The following is a 21,416-nucleotide window of genomic DNA, read 5'->3' as shown; positions in this document are numbered from 1 at the left end:
ATAAGCTTCCAAATTTTCAACCCAGCTTAACCAAATGATGAAACTTGACATCTAAACATGTGCCCACTAATATTTTGCACTGAAAAGGACACACCATCACCTATGGAGTATTCAAACATGTTTGTCCTAAATCTAATCACGGTAAGTAAACACAAATCCAAATTAAAGAACACTCTTCAAAACAACAGGCTTGAACTCTCAAAAAAGGTCAGTGTTGTGAAATACACATATACAAGCTAGGCAATTGCCTAGCTTAAAGACTAAACAGACACAACAATTAAATGTAACGTGTGAGGGGCGCCTGGGTGGCTCAGCAGGTTAAAGCCTCTGCCTTCGGCTCAGGTCATGATCCCAGGGTCCTGGGATCGAGCCCCACATCAGGCTCTCTGCTCCGTGGAGAGCCTGCTTTCTCCTCTCTCTCTGCCTGCCTCTCTGCCTACTTGTGACCTCTGTCTGTCAAATAAATAAATAAAATCTTTAAAAAAAAAAAAAAAATGTAACGTGTGATCCTTGATCAAATCCCAGTTCTCCTCAAAAAAAAGAAAGAAAGAAAGAAAGAAAGAAAGAAAGAAAGAAAGAAAGAAGAGAAAAAACACTATAAAGGACATTCTTGGGACAACTGGGGGAAATTGAATATGGATAGGGTAGTAGTGATGGGAATTCCTAAGTTTGATACTTTGTACAGTGGTTAGATAAGACGATGTCCTTAGCAAATGCACCTGTGGTATTTAGGGGCAAGAGAGGCAACTTACTTTCAAATGTTTCAGAAAAAAGGACAAATATATATTTGTAGACAAGAGAATGATAAGGTAAATGTGATAAAGTGTAAATGACTGCTGATTCTGAGTGAAACATATACTAACATTCTTCCTTACTATCTTTGCTACTTTCCTGTAACCTTGAAATTCTTTCAAAATAAAAACTTACAAAAGTAATCTTTACACAGAAAAAAAAGTAAAATTGATTACATTAGGCCTCCTATATTTTGTTCAATTATTTTTTAATTTTTTTAGATATTTTATTTATTTATTTGAGAGAGAGAGCTGAAGCAAGGGGAGAGGCAGAGAGATAGGTAGAACCAGACTCCCCACTGAGCAAGGAGCCCAATGTGGGGCTCAATCCCAGGACCCTGAGAGCATGACCAGAGACAAATGCAGATGCTTAACCCCTCAATTTTCTTTTTATAATAAACTAACATTTCTAACACAGACACCCTCCCTTTAAAAAAAGGAAGAAAAGAGAGAGACATGATAACTAAACACAGCGCACAATCCCTAATTGGTTATTTGATTTTTTTAAAAATAAAAAGCAGCAGGGGGCCTGGCTGGCTCAGTTGGAGAACCATACGACTCTTGATCCTGGGGCTGTAAGCTCTAGCCCCACACTGGGTGTAGAGATTATTTTTTTAAAAATTGAAATTTTTAAATTTTTAAAAATCAAAAGCAGCAGCTTTAAAGGACATTATTGAGGGGCGCCTGAGTGGCTCAATCATTGAGCATCTGCCTTTGGCTCAGGTCACGATCCCAGTGTCCTGAGATCGAGCACCGCATCAGTCTCCCTGCTCTACGGGAAGCCTGCTTCTCCCTCTCCAGCTACCCCTGCTTGTGTTCCCTCTCTATCTCTCTCTGTCATAAATAAATAAAGTTTTTTTTTTTTTTAAATAGGGGCACCTGGGTGGCTCAGTGGGTTAAAGCCTCTGCCTTCGGCTCGGGTCATGTTCCCAGGGTCCTGGGATCAAGCCCCGAGGTGGGCTCTCTGCTCGGCAGGGAGCCTGCTTCCCCATCTCTCTCTCTGCCTGCCTCTCTGCCTACTTGTGATCTCTCTCTGTCAAATAAATAAAGTCTTTTAAAAAATAAATAAAATAAAATAAAATAAAATAAGGGGCACCTGGGTGGCTCAGTGGGTCAAAGCCTCTGCCTTTGGCTCAGGTTATGATCCCAGGGTCCTGGGATTGAGCCCCGCATTGGTCTCTCTGCTCAGCGGGGAGCCTGCTTCCTCCTCTCTCTCTCTCTGCCTGCCTCTCTGCCTACTTGTGATCTCTGTCTGTCAAATAAATAAATAAAATCTTTTTTTAAAAATTAAATAAAATAAATAAAAGACATTATCGGGACAACTGTTTTAATGTTTAATATGAACTTTATAGTATTGCATGTTAAATTTCCTCCGTAAAATGATGGTATTGTAATTATATAAGAGAATCTCCTTATTCAAAGCAATGAATGCTGAAGTATTTAGAGATGCAGTATCATAATTTCTGCAACTAACTTGCAAGTGGCTCAGGAAAAAAGCTATCCATACACATGCCTAAATATAAAGGTGGTGGAGGTGGGGGGATAGAGAGGGGGAGAGATACATTGAGGGAAAGCCAAAATGTAACAACAGGTAAGGGAAGGATATATAGATGTTTGTGTAAACTATGTTGCAATTCTTGAGGTTTGAAATTTCTCCAAATAAAAGAGGTAGAGTGAAGATTCCTACCCATACCTCTTGTGCTGCATGTATGGGAAGATTTCCACTGACCTGAAGCCAGAGCTATCGTTTAAGTCACTATATGATGTTTCTGTCCATCTTGTCATTATTATAAACCTAGATCCACTGCCTGCTCCTCCACTCTCATCCTAACACCCCAATCTTTTTCCAGATTGCAGCAGCCTCTGACGTGGTCTTAGCTTCCAGGTCACCCGGTTCATCCATTCGCCACATTAACAGCCAGAACAACGTCCCCGAAAAGTAACATGGTCACTCTGCTGCTTAAAAGGTTTCAAGGGCTTTCCAGTGTGCTTCTCTTGGCTTTCATGATCCTTCTAATCCCTGCTTGCCTTTGGAAACACACACACACACACACTCCCACACACACACAAGCACATACACAAATTTATTTTCTAATCACACTGAACTTCTAGCAGTTTCTGGCACATTTATTGTTCAGTCTCTCTCAGTACTGGGTCTTAGCACCTGCTCATCCCTTCTCTAGAACACCATCTCAGGGAACATCTGGGTGGGTCAGTGGGTTAAGCAACCCACTTTTGATTTCAGCTCAGGTCATGATCTCAGGATTCTGGGTTTGAGCCCCAAGTCGGGCTCCACGGTCAGTGTGAGAGTCTGCTTATCTCTCTCTCTCTGCTCCTCCCCACACTTGCACTCTCTCTCTCTCTCTTAAATACATAAGTTAGTTAAATCTTTTAAAAAAAGTAACAATTAGGTAAATAAATAAATCTATAAAAATATAAAAACAAAAACACCATCTCAAGCCAGGCTGATTCTAGCTCCTCTTTCAAAGATCCAGCTCAGGGGCACCTGAGTGGCTCAGTGGGTTAAAGCCTCTGCCTTCAGCTCAGGTCATGATCTCAGGGTCCTGGGATCGAGCCCCGCATCGGGCTCTCTGCTCAGCAGGGAGCCTGCTTCCTCCTCTCTCTCTCTCTGCCTGTCTCTCTGCCTACTTGTGACCTCTCTCTTTCTCTGTCAAATAAATAAATATATAAAATCTTTAAAAACAAAGATCCAGCTCAAACATGTCCTCCCCTGGATATCATTCTCGGACCCACCCCAAAGCTAGGGGTGCTGTTTACTGCACTTCCCACCTGGCTTTGTAAATGCATGTTTTCCCGATGTCCCATGCACTAAGGACTCTTAGAGTACGTGGGCTGAAGCTTATCTTCAAATGTTTGTGAGTGTTTAACAGAGGATGCTGAGGGAACAAAGTGCTCTTTCCCCATTCCTGTTGTTCTGGTTCATCTTATTTGCAGTGGCCACAGACAGCCAACAAAGCCTCTGTTCTAGAAAGCTGCCACAATCAAGCAGAATCTAAATTGTTTGTCTCTTCCAAACATCCACACTGGGCTCGCCAGGGCAAGAAGACCAAGAGATAAAGAATTGGGAAATAGCGCCAGGAAGCTTAGATCTGCCTCAGGAAGACATAGTCGGTCATACTTCGTCCCGCCTGCCCTCAGGACACGGCACATTTTCATTATTTTCCCCTCCCGTTCCTGGGAGTCAGACAAACGAGCGAGTCAATTACCTTCAGTCCTGCAGCGATAAACCAAGGGGAGGGACTTCAGGGTCCAAATCGTGTGAGTTGTGTTTGTTATGAGACGGTTCACTAGGAGTTTTTATATATTTCTTAAAGGAGGCTCCAGGGGCACCTAAGTGGCTCAGTCGGTTGGGCATCGGACTCTTGATTTTCGGCTCGGGTCATGATCTCGGGGTCATGGGATCAGGCTCTGAGTCAGGCTCCCCACTTAGTGGGAGTCTGCTTGAGATTCTCTCTCATCCTCTCCCTCTGCCCCTCCCCCGACTTGTTCTCTCTCTTTCTCTCTCTCTAAAATAAACAAATAAATCTGGGATGCCTGGGAGGCTCAGTCAGTTGAGCATTCCCCCTCGGCTCAGGTGATGATCCCAGCCAGGGTCCTGGGATCGAGTCCTGAATCGGGCTCCTCACTCAGTGGGGAGCCTGCTTCTCCCTCTCCCTCTGCCCCTCCCCACCCCACTCGTCTCACTCTCTGTCAAATAAATAAATAAAATCTTTAAAATAGATGAATAAATAAATCTTTAGAAAAGGTGTTTTTTTTAATCAAAATAAAATAAAGCAGGCTCCACACCCAACATGGGGCTTGAACTCATGACCCTGAGATCAAGAGTCACATGCTCTTCTGACTGAGTCAGCCAAACACACCAATTCACTAAGAGTTCTAAAGAATTTTAAAAATTAGGGGCACCTGGGTGGTTCAGTGGGTTAAAGCCTCTGCCTTCGGCTCAGGTCACGATCCCAGAGTCCTGGGATCGAGCCCCGCATCGGGCTCTCTGCTGGGCAGGGATCCTGCTTCCCCCTCTCTCTCTGCCTGCCTCTCTGCCTACTTGTGATCTCTGTCTGTCAAATAAATAAATAAAACCTTTAAAAAAGAAGAATTTTAAATTAGTTACTGATACAGCTGGCACACTCAGAAGGCTATTTAAGGGACATTTAATGAAAGGCCTGTTTAGAGTAATGGGCAAACTTAAGGGAGCAAATCAGGGATAATGAAACCTTCTGTGACTGGCAATCCTGGAGGTCAGTTACCACCCCCAGTCTGGGGAGACAAGAGTTTCAGGACCCAGAGAGAGTGCAGCCACCCAGCAGGAGTGTGGTGTTCAGTGGAACACAGCTGCTGCTCAAACATCTGGAGTAAATACCCTTCCTTTGCCTCCGCTCCCCTCCTGCCAGAGCCTCTGATAAGCTGAGGGCAAGAAAGTATGGGATACAGAGAAGGGCAGGGAGGGAAGAGACTTGGAGAGGCAAAGGAATATCCAGCACAGTCGTCAATATTTAAACACTTGGGAAGTAAGACGCAGAACCCCACAGAGCGTATGGTCCTATTTTTTTTAAATTTTTTTAAAAGATTTTATTTATTTATTTGACAGAGAGATCACAAGTAGGCAGAGAGGCAGGCAGAGAGAGAGGGAGAAACAGGCTCCCCGCGGAGCGGAGAGCCCGATGCGGGGCTCGATCCCAGGACCCTGAGATCATGACCTGAGCCGAAGGCAGAGGCTTAACCCATTGAGCCACCCAGGCACCCCTGGTCCTATTTTTATACAGCGAAGTCAATTCTCCCATATATGCCTATGTAATTGCTTGTATATGACTGCAGGAAGAGGTGAGGGGCCCCTGGCTGGCTCAGTCGGTACAGCACGAGACTTATCTCGGGGTGTGAGTTTGAGCGCTGTGTTGGGTGTAGACATAACTTAAGAGAAAAAAAACTCTATATTCACTTCGGCAGCCCAGAAACTAAAACTGATTGCATAAGGAAGGAGAAAGGCAGGGGATTTTATACATGAGATTTTTTTTTTAAAGATTTTATTTATTTATTTGACAGAGATCACAAGTAGGCAGAGAGGCAGGCAGAGAGAGAGGGGGAAGCAGGCTCCCTGCTGAGCAGAGAGCCCGATTCGGGGCTCAATCCCAGGACCCTGGGATCATGACCTGAGCTGAAAGCAGAGGCTTTAACCCACTGAGCCACCTGGGTGCCCTATACATGAGATTGTTAATATTTAGTAACCGGGCAGAGTGTGGGGCAGGAGAGAAGACAACTGAAAAAAAAACAGGATATTTATGAATAGGAATTCCAAGTAATTTAACAAAGAAAATAATTATTAAAGAAACGGCACACCTAAGGAAGATAGATTATTGTAATGCTGTTTCTTTTTTTTTTTTTTTTTAAAGATTTTATTTATTTATTTGTCAGAGAGAGAGTACACACAAGTAGGCAGAGAGGCAGGCAGAGGCAGCGAGAGAAGCAGGCTCCCCGCTGAGCAAGGAGCCTGATGTGGGACTCGATCCCAGGACCCCGGGATCATGACCCGAGCCGAAGGCAGCGGCTTAACCAACTGAGCCACCCAGGCGTCCCTGTAATGCTGTTTCTAATGAATGACAAGATTTTGCTTCTAGGGGTTGGTTAAAGTAATTATGATATAGCCATTCAGTGAAACACACATAGATACACAATGAACAGAGGTGTTTATTGCTATGAAAAGTGTTTACAAAGCACACGTCTAAGAAGTTGTTACAGGAAAGTATATCTATACTCATAACCATCTATACCCATATCCATACATATCTAATGCATCAATGTGTAGCTTAGTGGTTATGCCCACATCAGTCATGGTGGTTGTTTATAGTCTGTGGAGAAAGGATACTGGGTGGGTTTGTCTTCTGTATTTTATTTTTTCTCCTTGTTTTTTTCTACTTTTTTAAGATTTATTTATTGATTTATTTGACAGAGGGATAGAGAGAGAGCACAAGTAAGCAGAGCGGCACGCAGAGGGAGAGAGAGAAGCAGGCTCTCCGCTAAGCAGGGTGCCCGATTTGGGGCTCGATCCCAGGACCCCGGAATCATGACCCGAGCCGAAGGCAGGCACCCAACCAACTGAGTCACCCAGGCATCCCTGTTTTTTTCTACTTTTAATTAGGAGAACCTTCTCTTTTTTCCCCTAAATTAACTTTCATTAACTCTGTGATAAAGAATAAAATAAAACATGTATCTGGGCTAGTTAAACATGTGTGTTCAGTTTATAAAAATTCAGAGAGCTGTATGCTTTTTGCCCTTTTCTTTTTTTAAAAAGATTTTATTTGTTTATTTGACAGAGAGAGAGAGAGAGAGAGAGCACAAGCAGGGGGAGCAGCAGAAGGAGAGGGAGAAGCAGGCTCCCCGCTGAGCAAGAAGCCTGATTCGGGACTCAATCCCAGGACTCTGGGATCATGACCTGAGCCGAAAGCAGAGTCTTAACCATCTGAGCCACACAGGCACCCCTGCATCTTTCTATCTATAGGAATCTTCAATAAGAATACTGCCTTTCAGGGCACCTAGTGGTTCAGTCAGTTAAGCGTCTGCCTTTGGCTCAGGTCATGACCCCAGGCTGCCAGGATCGAGCCTCACATGGGCCTCAGGGAGCCTGCTTCTCCCTCTCCCTCTCCCCTCCCCGCCCTCCTCTGCATGCATGCAATCCCCCTCTCTCTCAAATAAAATCTTAATAAAAAGTACAAATTTTACATCAATGGATTTCACATACAAATTCAAATTTCTAGCTTCATTTGAACAAAATCTGGCCAAATTAGGCGCACGTCCCCACAGGTAACGACTGCTAGAGCTGAGCAATCACTGTCCTTTTGGACAAAGCATGAGTGTAAAACTCCACAACCCCAAGCAGCTCTTCTCTCTTTCATGACACTCTCCGGACATCCGGAGATTAATAACCTCTCCGAACCTTTTCATTTGTAAAATTCCTAAGGTTCTCCAGAAACTGTGGGACACGCCAGGAAAAATGAGAAAATGGGACTGAGAATAAAGGGAATGAATCTCAACTCTACCATTTACTAGTATGAACCGCTTAGCTTCTCTGAGCCTCAGTTTCCTGAACTGTAAAATGGGTATAATAATAATAATACCCACCTTACAGGGTCAAGTTAAATGCATAGTATTAGACACAGAGTCACTCCCATCTCTATAGGTAGTAGAGACTCAAAGCTCTCCCCAGTATTCAGAAATGGGAAAAGAGGGTTCAAAGAGGTTAAGCAGTGCATTGACAGCAACTCATAGGCCAAAGCTAACTCCCCTATGCCCTTGTGGAGAAGGAGTCAGTCGTCTGACCTGATGGGTGGATGATGTTTCAAAGCTTGGGGACTTTGGATGATGAGGACACAGGTTCAGTCTGGAAGGCATCAGTGTTTAATCTTGAGTAACCTCGCCCCTGGCTTACGCAATGATGGAGCCACTGACGTGATAATAATGGTTTCACCTGAAAGGAAAGAGAAAACCCCTTTGATGTGTCCCGGGGCCTCAAGCCAGAGCACTTGCTTGGCCTCCCAGCCACTGCTCTCCTCTGCCCACTCCCCAGTCATGAAGGCCTCCCACTCCCTAACCTCAAGCAACCAGAGCCCTCGAGCCACTCCTATGGGCTCAGGAAAGCCCATTATGGATTCTTCCGGAAGTTTGCAAACTGATTTTTTTTTTCACACCAGCATCACCTAAAATTAAATTCTACTAAAAATAAAACGTTAAAACTGCAAAAATTTAGGGGCGCCTGGGTGGCTGAGTTTTGTTAAACCGTTGCCTTCGGCTCAGGTTGTGATCCCGGGGTCCTGGGATCAAGCCCCGCATCGGGCTCTCTGCTCAGCAGGGAGCCTGCTTCCTCCTCTCTCTCTGCCTGCCTCTCCGCCTACTTGTGATCTCTGTCAAATAAATAAATAAAATCTTTAAAAAAAAGTATCTGTAGCTATTTAACTCTGCTGTTGTAACGTGAAAGCAGCCATACACAGTTTGTAAATGGACTGGTACCGCTGTGTGCCAATAAAACTTTATTACAAAAACAGGCAGTGAGGGGGAAAAAAATAGACCGTGGGCCAGGTTTGGACCAGGGACTGTAGATTGTCCACTCCTGCCCTGACAATCAATAAAACAAACCCAGCCTTGGTCTGCAGCGTTTGCTGAATTCTGTGCTGTAAATACTCCCCATGGCCAATTTCGAGCTACCACTATGAGGTCATTCCCTGAAACTTGGAGTTGAGAACAACATGTGCACCAACATATCACACAGATATGATAGAAGCCGCCTCAAAATCACAAGTAAAATGAAAAAGTGGTAAAATAACTAGGAGGTGGTGAAAGGTGAGCATTTACTGCCTTTGTTCTTACCTTATTTTTTTTTTTTTTTTTAAGCAGGCTCCATGTCCCACGTGGGGCTCAAACTCACGACCCCGGGATTGACACGTACTTTACTGACGGAGCCAGCTAGGGGCCCCCTGGCTTGGCATTTTCTGACCAAAATAAATTATTTGGGCAAGTTTTTGAGTTCCCATTTCCTTATCTGTAAAACATGAGCAATAATATTAAGTTGAGAGGATAACACGGTCGGAGGGCTCGACAGTGGCAAATCCAATGGGGGAGAGGTGCAGGCAGCAAGGGCATGATCACGGGACAGGTTCTCCGGAAGCAGACGCTGAGACAAAGCAGGGGTAGGAGAAGATTTTAGGGCTTCACCTCAGTGAAAGGAAGTGGGGGAACCAGACTGAGAAGGAGTGGCAGGTTGGCAGAAGACCACCTTGGCCAGCCCCACCAGTGGTTCGAGACACACTTGCCGGTCAGTCTTCCCCACTGGAAATTCTTACAAGATTTCTTCTCCGTCAGTGCCCACAGTGCTTGGTCATGCCAGTGTCTTCCAGAACACTGAGGAGTGAAGAGGCAGACCAGACAGATCGGTGGGCAGCCGAGGAAAGTCAGCAATAGCAAAGTGATAGCACCAAAGCACCCAAAGAGAGAGGTCGGGGACCCAAGGGGGTTGCCACTGGGGTTTTTATGTCTAGCGGGGTTTATGGGCTTGTTGGCAGGGTGTTTTAATCTGACTAACCCTCGGGCACCTGTCATCCAATCAGATTTTTGTCACCTATCTATCATGGGAAAGGGAGGAGGGCTCCTTCCAGGTAGTATAAAACCCTTCTAAGGGGGGTTTCCTCTTAGGGCGGGGCCCCTTGTCCCTGCCTGCCTGCTTTCCAACTCTCCTTCATCATTCCCCCCTCTGAAGAGGTAACCCTAACTGCTATTAGGGGAAAAGGGCGACAACCGATGACAGCTATCTCCTCCTGGTCAGGAGCCTTGGAAGGGGCGACAGTCAGGGGTCCTCTCCTCCCAATCTATCAGGGGGTCCTCGGTAGATGTTTGGTTTTGACCTTCAAGTAAGGCTCCATCTGAAATACCATTTGGAGTTTGATCTTTATTCTGGAAAATACACAGCGGGTTACTTAGGAGGCAAGGCCCAGAGCAGAGTACAAGACCGAGGATAGCCCGGAGTCCTGTGAGATATAAAACATTTTTCAGTGAACTCCCCCACTGTGAGGACAGGGTGGGCGAAAGGAATGCAATAAGGATGATGATTTGAAGAGAGGAAGTAACATTTATCTGTGTCCTGTTGCTTCCAGACTAGTTGAAGGTCCTCTCTGGGTTTACAGAGGGAGTCGGGTTCCTTGCTGTTGGGCCCTGTTGGGGACCAGGGTTTGACGCTGGAACAGTGGATCCAGGCTTCACTCTGCTGGAGTGGCTAAAATCGCTGTATGCAGGCCTTCCCAGCCTGGCTCGAACAAGCACTTGGTCCCCCCGGGGTGAAAGGGGACAGGCTGGTTATTTGGGGGCTGGGAGTTAGGAAGCTCCGTCCAAGAGGGATAGTGATTCCGTTATCACTCTGCAGGGACCGGAGGAGTCCAGACCAAGGCATTTACCAGTGTCTTTACCACTGCCGAAGCTTTTCCGGTTTTACAGGGAAAGGCCTCAGTCCAGGGCATGAAGGGACCATCTACCCACACCAGGAGGTACCGTAGCCATGCATTTTAGACCTGCGTGACGTTCATTCGCTGATCTTCCCCGGGGAAAGTTCCCATTTGCTGTGTGCCTCCGGGGAATTGTGAATGGGGGAATGGGTTCTTCTTTGGGCAAACTCCACACATCTTTAACATGTTTTTAATAGTCCTATCTAAATTTCTCCCTGTAAAGAGCTTGGGGGTCATTTGTAGGGTTTTATCTTTGACCTAAACAGCGGGTTTGGTGTAGGGTTTTAGGATCTTTCATGGGTTAACGGCTCTGCCTGTTGACTGCGGGGGTATAACCCTGTTCTGTGGCCAGTTGTGTTTTCTCAACTGAACAGCAGGGTCTTTCCTGGGTTACAGAGCCATCCCTGATGGGGGGGAGGGGAGGTGGCAACCAGAGGTTTCTCTGACCCGACAGACTATTTTGCTACAGCCTCAGCCAATCTATAACCCTTGGTTCCTTTTTTGTGCCCTTTGTAGTGTACACCTGCTACTTCTGGGGTTTGTGTACGGCTTATAGAACGTGTGGATTCCTGATGATACTTTAGGAGAACCTGAAGCAGTTAGAACACGTCTCTCTCCACACTGTACCGCGGCACAATGGACGGGCAGGACGGCGTACCCGGAGTCAGCATTGACTGTTTCGCCCTTCCTGCACTCCACAGCTGCGGCGAGGGCCCTCAGCTCAGCCCACTGGGTGCCTGGCCCAGGTGGGAGAGGGTTCCTCTCTATTGTTTCAAAGAAACTTCCAGCCTCTCGGGTGTCCTGTTCAACAAAGGAGCTCCCATCAGAAAATAAAGTCCATTCTGGATTTTCCGCTGGGGTTTCTTTCTTTCTTTCTTTTTCTTTTTTTAAAAGATTTTATTTATTTATTTGACAGACAGAGATCACAAGTAGGCAGAGAAAGAGAGGGGGAAGAAGGCTCCCTGCCAAGCAGAGAACCTGATACGGGGCTCGATCCTAGGACCCTGAGATCATGACCTGAGCCGAAGGCAGAGGCTTAACCCACTGAGCCACCCAGGCGACCCTCCTCTTGAGATTTTTAAAAGCTTTTTCTGACTCTGGATCCCATATGAACAGATGGACACGGGCCGCCTGGGTGTCCTTCATCAGCCGACAGAGGGGGCGTGCTATTTCTCCACGTCCCAGTATCCACGAGTGTCCTGTTACACCCAAAAAACCTTCTCCAGCCAGAGAAAGTTGTGGGGCCCTTAAGGTGTTTGGGAACGGGCACTGTTAAGGCCCGGCCCACTTCAGCCTGAGTTGTCCAGACCTGGGAATTAAGAGAAGTGTGGGGCTCCCAAGAAATTTCTTTCCCAAGAAATTAGATCTCCCCAGGTGCATCCCAGAAAGCGAGAAGAAAATTTGGCTTACGGGCCACCCAGTGACGCCCTTAATGACAACACTCCAGTTAAAAAGTTGGCCTGGAGCGGAGAGCAGAACGGAAAAGGTGGTATCAAGAAGGAAATCAATTGGTTTTCCTTCTGTTTCCAGAATTACCGGAGGCGCTGGGTTCCCTAGGGTTAGCTGTGGCTCCTGGGCCCCAGCAGTCCCAGTCAGGGGCGCTGGCCATCGGAGCCCTCGAAGACTGAGGTCCCCGAGGGCATTCAGATTTCCAGTGTCTCCCTCCATACGTGCAACAAGGGTTACAGGGCCTCGGTTTTTGCCACTGGGGGCCTTCTCACGTCAGTGCTCCAGGCAGCCACAGAAATGGCATCTGTGCCAGAGTCTTGGGAGGTCACAACCAAGCCTCAGACTTCCTTCCTCAGACTTCAGCTTCTCTTCCTCACTCTCTCCTCTTGCTCCCGACTGAAAGACCCACTAGCAGTTCGTTAGAGCTCTTCTAGGGTCCCCTCAGGGCCAGCCGTCAACTTTTGCAGCTTTTTTCCAAATAAGAATGATCTTGGCCTCAGGGACAACCAGGCGGGGGAGACAGAGGTGTATTTAATGAGATTCTCTCACGCTTAAGAAAAATTGTTGGGGGGTGCCTGGGTGGCTCCATGAGTTAAAGCCTCTGCCTTTCGGCTCAGGTCATGATCTCAGGGTCCTGGGATCGAGCCCCGCGTCGGGCTCTCTGCTCGGCGGGGAGCCTGCTTCCCCCTCTCTCGCTCTGCCTGCCTCTCTGCCTACTTGTGATCTCTCTCTGTCAAATAAATAAATAAAATCTTTTAAAAAAAAGCAAAGAAAAGAAAAGAAAAATTGTTGGGTTTTGTTCCTGAGTTTGGGTTGACAGTTTTATTTGCCAACTGACCCAGACATCCTCTACCAGAGACTTCAAAAGCTACCTTAACGATTGACCTTGAAAACTTTGAGACACACAAGATTAACCATATTTTATCGACAGACCCAAACAGCCTTTGAAAGCATAAACCGATATCCGGTTATCAATGCTTTAGCACTTTGGAAAAGACCTAGATGTAATCCCATTTATCATTCAAACAAAACTTTCTTAACATTATTACCCATGAAAGCTTTTGAGACAGACAAGATTAACTGTCATTTTAAGGTGAGCTTTTTGACCTTCAGCAAACCAAGACAGGATCACTCCCAGCTCTAAACCTCATGAGCGCAGGACAGGTGAGTAGATGCCGTGGTTTTTTTCCCACCAAAGTGGAAAGAGGCAGTCCATGTCAGGCCAGAGAAGACAGGGAATTTCCCTGAAACAAAGGGAGTTTTGGCAGCTGCTTGGGAATATCCTTCAAGTCTCCGTCCTGAGGGAGACTAGCCACATTTGGCTCCAACTGTACCCATTAAACCAGGAAATGAATGAGGGAGAAACCCCCATAGACCGCTCAGTCCCTCTAGGATACGAGCTTGGGAGTGACGGCGATACCGATTTCCAAGGAGATCCTTAGGATCCTAACTGGGGTCTTAAGGAAGTACAGCTGGGACTCCTGTTGGAAACTGAAGCCACCCATGGGCTCATCCATCCCTTGGCACCTGTATCTTTCAACAGTGGCCAGAATCCCACATTTTCCTGCTTCAGAGAGGATCTGATTTAACAGAACGATTATGCTCAAGTTTGGAAAACTTTGAGGTTCCCCCTTTGTCTCAGGTCTTGTAGCAGCCCCTCCCCTTGGTCCCCCTTGGAGCACTACCTGTACCTGTTCTTAGAGACGGAGAAACCCTCGAGCACCAGCAGGGGTTCCCAGATAGGGTGGGACCGGTAGGGGGACCAGATCTTATGCTAGGAAGGATAGAGGCAGGAGTGGAGATTTCCCCTGCAGACTCCATTTGCCTATCAAGTTTTTTTTTTAAGATTTTATTTATTTATTTGACAGAGAGAGAGAGATCACAAGTAGGCAGGCAGAGAAAGATGGGGAAGCAGGCTCCCCACTGAGTGGAGAGCCCGATGCGGGGCTCGATCCCAGGATCTTAAGATCATGACCTGAGCTGAAGGCAGAGCCTTAACCCACGGAGCCACCCAGGAGCCCAGCCTACCAAGTTTTGATGTGGATCTGGTATTCCTTTGTTCCTCCCAGAGTCGGGGCGGGGAGGTTTCCAGAAGAAAGCCACCAGGAGGCTGGGATTGATCCTACAAAGCTGAGATCAGAACAAAAGAAAATGAGCCACCTTTTTCCCAGTTAAAACCAGGAAGGCAAAGTCCTTCAGGTGGCCAATCTCATCCTCCAACTTGTACAGTGGCCATGCCCCAGAACAAAAGAAAATGAGTTGCCTTCGTCCAGTTAAAACCAGGAAGGCATCCAAGTAAACAAGATTGGGCGATTTATGGGGCTGATACTTTTCCTGTAGCCTATAATGCCAGGAAGGGGAATTACCCATCTACAAGAAGAGAAGGAATGGCGTCCCTTACCTCAATTTCTTATAATTGATCAGGGAGACTTGGGAAGAGAGGAAAAGGCACCCCCCACCTCAGTTCCTCCTCACCTTTTCCTGATGTGTGGCCCTAGCGACTCGTGCGACTGACAGCCAGAGCCCTTGTCCTCTCTGTGAGGTGCTGGGAGAGCTGACTTTTAACCCAGGCTTGGTTCTACCTCCAGAGAGTGACCCTGGTTTCCCCACCCCGAAGACTCCCTTAGAAGTCAATGCATACACTGGACTTCTTTAAGCGTTCTGTCTGGCATAGCCACCGAATCATCTTTTAGTAGAACTGCTCTGTCTGGCAGAGCCACATGGAGGGACAAGATGGGACACCCAGGGAGGGGAAATCCACCTGGGATAAGCCCCAATGGGACCGAAAAGTCGGGGGGCATCCCCTAGATTACAGTTCTTTTGCGCTGCTTGGCCATTCCTGCACACAGCTGCTGTGGCCAGTCTGATGGGTGTCCGAGTCGTGCCCAGGATAGGAGGAGTCAGAAACAGGAGACCGTTCCTCACGGTAACAGGGAACTGTGAGTGGGGTCCCTTGCCCAGGGGACCCTCCTGGGCTTCCCCACTCGTTCTCCTGGGGGAGGAATCCACCAAGAAAATAGTAGGAGAAGGTTTTCTCTTCGGATACCTGGGTGGGCGCGTAAGGAACCAGGTCCCTCCAAGAGCCTTTGGTTGTCCAAAGGGTAGCCTGGTTGGCCCCTAAGTTGCTACTCAGTTTTCCCTAGGTCCCTCACATCCCGTGATCTGTGCCGAGAGGAGTTCTGAGTCTTTACCAAACCGACATTCCCAACCTCAAGTCAGAGAGGAGCCCAGAAAACCTGTCACCCGAGACTTGAGAATGACGGCAGCTGCACTGACGGCTCCGACGTGGCCGCCGGCTGCCCTGCACCTGGGCAGAAATTTCCTTCCTCAAGGGGAGCTGGGACAGGGTATCTATGTGCTTACCACAGCAGTGCACTGTGTAGAGAATTTTTTTAAAGAATAATAACTGATAAAGTCTGCCACTTTGTTTTATCATCTTGTGCCAGAAACTCGAAACAATGTCAGTGGCAGTTGCTGGAGCAGACAGCTCCCGCTCCCCACCACCTTGGTAGCTGATGTTGGGTAAGTGCTCATGGATGGTGTTCTTGCTGGGCTGGAAACGCCACTCAGACTAGCTGAAGCTTTAGAGGGAAGATTCTAGCTCACCCAGACGCATGCCCGGAACAAGGTGCTCAGATATTAGGAATCTATTTCTTTCCCCTCCCTGCTTCCCTGGGCTGGCTTCATACACTGGCACGTTCTTCCCTCCATGGAAGCAGTCGGCTCCCAGAGCTCTATTCCATAAGCTTAAACCACACAGAGCTCAGAGAGAGGCTCCTTCTCAAGCAGAGATCCCACGCCAAAGCGGCATCATTGGCCAGCAATCACAGGGATTCTCTGAATCCCCGAAGCAATCACAGGGATTCTCCCTGGCTGGTCCCGGCTCGCCTAGCCCCAGACCGCATGGACAGGAAGAGGAAGGAATGATTCCTGAGAGGAAAAGTGAGATGCTCCAACCACAGAGCAGGAATGGACGCTGGCAGCAAATATCCAGGATATTCCTCAGCGCTCCCAGAGCCAAGCCCAGAAGACATCCTTCATCCCACATCATTTGCACTGCTTGGAACACTGAGAATCAGAGAGGATCTGGGAGCGGCCCAAGTTCACGGTGTCCAGAGCCCAGGGATACTGTATTCCATGCCAGCAACTCTCTTGGACACTCTGGGCCATCACTGATAATTGGTGATACAGCTCCCTGTCCCCCAAAGTTCAGGCATGTGGGCTCTGTGCCCTAAGAGATAATGACTAGCCACACCCAGCACCCCACTGCACTGCGCTACCGGATAACAGACAAGCCCCCTGCCCAGCCCTCACCTGCTCCCAGAATGCTGTCTGCCCTTGTTGGCAGGGCTGTGGGGCCTGAGGCAGAAAGGAAAAGTTCTATCCATGCGCCTTTGAATCCTCATTCTCTCTTTTGGGGGCTCTGTAGCTGTGTTGATTCTAGGAAGCAGAGCACAGGGCCGTTTGGCTGTTTTTAGGTCCAATTTTAAAATGCAACTAAAGCCTTTTGGTTTATTTATGTTCTCTGAATATAATAAAGATTCACAAATAGGCCACTGGGCCGATCCAGTCCAAGCACAGCAGCCAGGAACAGCTGGGTTTTCTGCTCAGCCCTCCTCCCTATGTTGACCTTGAAGAGAGGAGCCTTTCAAGTCCTAATGATGTTGCCGCTATAAAACTCGAAAAAGCCCCCCTCCCCTGCTGCCTCAGAGATAAAACCCAAATACCATAATCTAACATTTGAGACCCTCCCACATTCCTTATACTAGTCAACATAATCGGTAATCGTTAACTGAGTCTCACTGTGGGCCAGGTAGCCAGCAAGGCACTCTGCACACATCAGATCAGACGATCCTCATAACAACGCTAGGAAGGAGTACTCGTTTAATTCCTACTTTACAGAGGAGGAAACTGGCGAGGGCACGTTCAGGCGATAGGCTCGAGCAATGGAACCGGGAGCAAAGCACAAGGCACAAGGGCCCCCAGTGATCACACCAGGGGCCAGAATGCAAGCAGGCTCACTAAGCCACCCGCCTCGAAATAGCCACAGGCCTTAATAACCACTGGGCTACTTACAACCAGGCACAGGTAGCAAAAAAGGGATAATTCCATACGTTCCCATATGTCCTCAGCACCCCCGGAACTAACTGTGGTCCTCACCACCACCTCGTGGCAGACCGTGTCTCCTTCGCCCTGGTGCCCGCCGCCTCCTTGCAGTGTATCCAATAAACTTCCGTGTCCTTTGCTCTGCCTTCCCCAGCTGGGATGCCCCACAATGTGGTGGCTCATCTGGGGGAACCTCTGCTGGCCTAAGACTCTCCCCAGATTCTCTAGGAATTTCTCAGGACTTTCCCTCAGTGCATGGCTTCTAGGATTCCTTGGAGAACTGATGATCTCTCCAGTTGCTTCGAGAACTGGTTAGTCCTCGGCGAGGATCCGAAGTCAGTAGGGGAAGCCCTCGGATGGCCCTTGTCTGAAAGGGGGAGGGATTCCCCCTCCTGCCTTTCAGAGGGATCCTTCCCTCCCTCTCCTTTCTCTTTCTGGCCCTTCGGTGGCCTAACCCTAGTATTCCTCAGAAACTGAAAGTCTCTGGGGCTAGGGAGGCTCCCTGGTGTGGTCTTTTGGGCCCCCTTCCCGATGCTGAAGGACTGTCAGCCTCCTTGCTCCTTGCTTCTTCTAGGCAACACCCCCCCCCCGCGACTTTCCCTTTATTCCCGAAGATCCAGCCACCATCTTGATCTATAGGCAAAACACGTCCCCTGTTGCCCCAACAAGGAATGCTACTGTCATTCGCCAGGACCCTCTCCTTGGTGGGACACCCTAGTAGAGCCAGTCGCCCCATATAACATCTGGCTCTTTTTCAGGTCAGTGGCCATGCAGGGCCAGGAGCAAGTGGTCAAGAATGAATTCTTGAGACGTTTCGGTTGCAGAAAGGTGCTTTTGTTACAGTACGGGGACAGGACCCGCGGGCAGTAAGAGCCGCACTGGGATTGTGAGGAGTGACCGATCATAGACTTGTTAGTTAGTGGGGGTTAGGGGACAGTGTAAGTCTCTTAGGAATTTATGCATGTTAAAAGCAAGGTCTCCAAGACCTTGGAGGGCTAGCTGTTGTTAAGATAAGGTTGCTTTTGTAGTTTAGTAAAGCATTAGTCGTGAGACCCTTCAAATGTCTATCAGTGGGCTGCATGTTTGAAAGGCGATAGCTAACATGTATCTTTTGTTGTGGGGGGGGAGGCGGGAGAGGAGGGCGGGTTACCGGAGGGAGGGAACACCGACAGGAGCAAATCTCTAGAGGTAAAACATTAAAGGAAGTTCTTAAGAGAGCTGTAGGAGTGTTACAACAGGCATGCCTCCGGAATGCTGCCGGGAGTCCCAGCAAACTTCTCTTCCTTCCACCGAGAGGGGCACACTGCCTGAAATCTTGATGGTCCGAGCTCCATTCCCCTTGGTGGGACGCCCCTTTGGGAATCCGCAGCCGGTCTCTACAATTCCCTTCTATTCCTTTGAACTTGCCCTGGGGATGTGTTTGTTTGTTTGTTTGTTTGTTTTCAAGATTTTATTTATTTATTTGACAGAGAGAGATCACAAGTAGGCAGAGAGGCAGGCAGAGGGAGAGGGGGAAGCAGGTTCCCCGCTGAGCAGAGAGCCCCATGCAAGGCTTGATCCCAGGACCCTGAGATCATGACCTGAGCAGAAGGCAGACACTTAATCCACAGAGCCACCCTGGAGCCCCGGGGATGTGTTTTTAATAAAAACTGGAACAGAGACATCTGGGTGGCTCAGATGGTTAAGCATCTGCCTTGGGCTCAGATCATGATCCCAGGATCCTGGGATTGAGTCCCGCATCGGGCTCCCTGCTCAGCAAGGAGTCTGCTTCTCCCTCTGTTTGCCGCTCCCCCTGCTTGTGCTCTCTTTCTCTGACAAATAAATAAAATCTTTTTAAAAATAATAATAAAATAAAATAAATAAAAATAAAAACTGGGACAAATTTGGCTCCCAAGGCCTGAGGAAAAATGTCCCATCTATTTATGTCGTGTTTCCTGGCTTCATTACAAAATCCCAGATCAAGAGGTATGGCCCCTCTAGGGAACTTGCTTATAATACTTTTTTTTCCCGGTTGACCTCTTTTGCCAGAACTTCAAATGGTCAGAGGTCTCAAACGCAAGCCTTCATGGCATCGTCTCCCAAATCTCCAACCCCCCCCCCAAAAAAAAACTGCAGAATGTGTCTTGCTGGGTTTCATGGCCCATCTGGTCCTGCGAACATTCCAGATGATCCCTCTTTTATGCCATCCCATCGTCTTTCCCTCCCCCCTGAAGGCCCAGCAGCTCTCCTGCACTTACACCGCCCACTTTAGACTTTCCCACGGGTACCCCAGGTAAAAACTGACAATGGGGAACAAACTGATCGACCTCTAATGCAACATACTGAGTATGAAGGCTAATTTAAGTTTGTTGATGTAACTAAAATAGATATGTCTTTAGAGTTATCAGCATTAACTATAAAACTTTTCATTCAACCAAGCTTTACTAAAGTCCAATAACCTCGCCTTATCTCCGTCGCAATTTGTCAGCAAAAAGATGGCTTAAAATGATGGTTCATTTTATAAATAAATAAATAAAACTTCTTTTAAAAAGATGCTCTATGGGGGTGAGGGGGTGCACCTGGCTGGCTCAGTTTGGAAGAGCATGTGACTGTTGATCTCAGGGTTGTGAGTTCAAACCCCACGTTGGGTGTCGAGAATACTAAAAATAAGTAAGCTTTAAAAAAATGATGGTTAATTTTGCCTGTCTCCTAAAGTTCTCATGGGTCATTGCTAAGTTAGCTTTCAAAACCTTCGGTAACCTGAAACTTGGAGGTTTTGCTAAGTTAAATTATAAATTGGGTTGAATTCATTGGATATCTAAGTCTCTTCCAAATAAGATAAAATACAGAAGCATTAATTATTAAGAATCCTGCGCTAATAGTTCACGATTGATATACTACTTCATTTTCAGTAGAGACTAAGGTTTCTAGGAGTTAAAATTCTGCTGAATGTAATTAAGACTGATGGAAATGATAAGGAAAGCAACTCTTTATGTAAGAAAGTAGGAGACATGTAAGAAAGGTATAAGAAGTGAGCATACGTTTTCTTGAGGGAAAAAGAAAGTAAGTTTGTCCTAAATTGAGACTGGTGAGTTAGACTGAAAAGGCATAGGACAAAATCTGAATCCAAAAGAAAGTTGTAGAAGGTTTGTGAAGGAAAAGCTTTAGAAAAAAAATTTTATGAGTGGTTAGGACAGATTAAGATTGAAATGAATGGATTTTTTTTAAAGATTTTATTTATTTATTTGACAGAGAGAGATCACAAGTAGGCAGAGAGGCAGGCAGAGAGAGAGGAGGAAGCAGGCTCCCTGCCGAGCAGAGAACCCGATGCGGGACTCAATCCCAGGACCCTGAGATCATGACCTGAGCCGAAGGCAGAGGCTTAACCCACTGAGCCACCCAGGTGCCCCTGTTTCTGAGTTCTTGTTCTGAGGCTCCCGCAAAATGAGTTCTGTCTTTAAAGAGATTCATGAAAAGGACTTTTTTGTGTGTGTGTGACAAATACAGGTATTTGCTATCTTTAAGATCATAAAACTGAACTGGGTAAGAATCTCCAGAACTTATGGGAAAGCTGCATTCAAACAGGACAAAAATAAAAAATGTAGGACCGAATGAACTAGAGAAGATGATTATAGTTTTTATGACTCTTGTTTGAACCACTGCTGGTTCTCTCATGTTTGCTCTTTCAGATTAAGGAAACTTCCTTTTTTTTTTTTTTTAAAGATTGTATTTATTTATTTGAGAGAGGGGAGAGGTCAGAGGGAGAAGCAGACTCCCTGCCAAGCAGGGAGCCCGATGTGGGACTCAATCCCAGGACTGCAGGATCATGACCTGAGCCAAATGAAGGCAGCTGCTTAACCAACTGAGCCACCCAGGCGCCCCCGAAGGAAACTTTCTTTTAAGATATCCATGATACATAGAAATATCATGATAAAATATCCCTTTGTGAACAAATTGAAACATTTAACTTTTCTTCCCATTCGAACCCTCTAAAAATTCAGAAACTCTCCGTGAGTACTCTTCCTCTTCCTTCCACGGTAGTTACAATTATTTGCATAAGTTCAATAAGAATCTGTTCTTGTAACAGGACACC

Source organism: Martes martes (genome assembly GCF_963455335.1).
Source record: "Martes martes genome assembly, chromosome: 13".
NCBI classification, from domain to species: Eukaryota; Metazoa; Chordata; class Mammalia; order Carnivora; family Mustelidae; genus Martes; species Martes martes.
Note: the sequence above shows the minus strand (reverse complement) of the source record.